Here is a 1,702-nt window from a genome sequence, read left to right as displayed (position 1 = left end):
CGCAAGATCTGCTGGAGGAAGACAGCAGCATGATGAGGAATATGGACATTTGGAGAGAACGAAGACTTGCAGGAACGCAGTAGTGGCACCGGCCAACTGGGAATGGGACAGATTGTAAGTAAAATTATGGAGCGGAGAAGTTGCCCCAAGGAGCCCAGGTCAAGCTGGCACGGAATGCTAGCTTGGGGCCTCTTCGAGCTTGAGCATTCCCACACTGAGAGTATATTGAGGTGAGCGTGTAGTGAAAGCCTAGCCTCAGAACTGGACCTCTGACTCTCCACAGCCTCAGTGTATGCATCCTTCAACCTAATTCCAAAAGCCTTGTGGGGGAGCTGAATCCAGGCCTCTGGCAAAAGTGACCTCTCCCTCCTCCAGCAGCCGGCCAGGGATGGAGGAAAAAGCAGAAGGGAGTGTCAGAACAAGAGAGCAGAGAGAGAGAAATAAAGGCTGGTCCTGCCCATTTTTGGCCTGGCTCTTTGCCCCGCGCAGCCCCAAGACGATCTCTGAGGCAATGCAGCTCTTGACAGAAAAAACTCTTCTCTTTTGTAAATTATCACAGCTTTCCTCTATGTGATGCTCTCTAGATGGGAACTACAACAACCGCCTTTCTTGACCATTGACCCTGCTGCTGGGGCAGATGGGACTTGAATTCCTAAACATCTGGAGGGCACTAGTTTGCCTACCTCTGGAATGCTGCACATACCAATTAGAAAATAAATATGTGTTCTGTAATTACATTTGGTGTGTTCCATTGGGCTTGTACGCTGTTTAAAGGAAGGTACCATTGATGTAGGAAAAGCATAAAGCAGGGGAATTTCCTTGGTGTCACAAATATAGTCTGTTACAAAGAGTGAGCAGATTAAGATTCTGCATATAAGGCATTTTGGGGCAGTCACAAACAAGCCCACTAATTCAGGGGTGGCCAAACTGAGACTCGGGAGCTGCATGCAGCTCTTCGGGTTTATTTCGAGGCTCATGGCTCGCTGTCTGTGGGCGCCCACAGGCACCCACTTACGGTTCTTGGAAACCTGACATTTAGCGTAAGTCCCTTGCTCTCCCATTGCGCAAGTCTGGCCAGCCCTGCACTAACTGGTCCCGAATCAGGATGCCTTTGTTCTACTTTGGAAATCCTGAGCGTCTGTTGCTGTGGATGGAGCCCACAGGCAAACATTTTCAAGTCTCCCCACTGCAACAAACACACTTTTTTCCTATGGGCAGGAAAGGGACTTGAGAATAACTTTGCAGTGACAAGTGTGGTGATAGAGAGGTGAGATTGGGAACAGGAGAAAGAAGCACGAGGGAGTCTAAGGGAAGGAAGAAGCTGGGCATGAGCACTGAAAAGCCGTGTAAAGGCAACAACTTGTTAAGTGGGGCTGCAGCACTGATTTGGGCTGCTGCCCAGGGATAGTTTACACATTAAAGGGAACATCAAAGCATGTTGATCCTCCAAAGGGCCTTTCCTACCCTGCCTCAGATCATCCGTAGCTTTTCTTTGGAATGTACTCCTTGGACGAGTGTGCTCAGGCGGGGTGACGCAGGGGCAGAAGCAAGGCCCAGCAGAAGGCTGGGAAGGCGTTCTGCACTAACTGTGCGTGCTGCATGTTCCCAGGAGATGCAGAAACTAAGGGAAAGCCTTTTTGAAAAGCACAAAACATGGTCTGTGGTAGCATTTCTCTGGTCTCAAAGGTTTCATAATAGCTCT

This window comes from Varanus komodoensis, unplaced genomic scaffold (assembly GCF_004798865.1).
Source record: "Varanus komodoensis strain SLA01 unplaced genomic scaffold, ASM479886v1 scaffold16, whole genome shotgun sequence".
In the NCBI taxonomy this organism is placed as follows: Eukaryota; Metazoa; Chordata; class Lepidosauria; order Squamata; family Varanidae; genus Varanus; species Varanus komodoensis.
The sequence above is the reverse complement of the archived record's forward strand: the minus strand, read 5'-3'. Positions refer to the sequence as shown.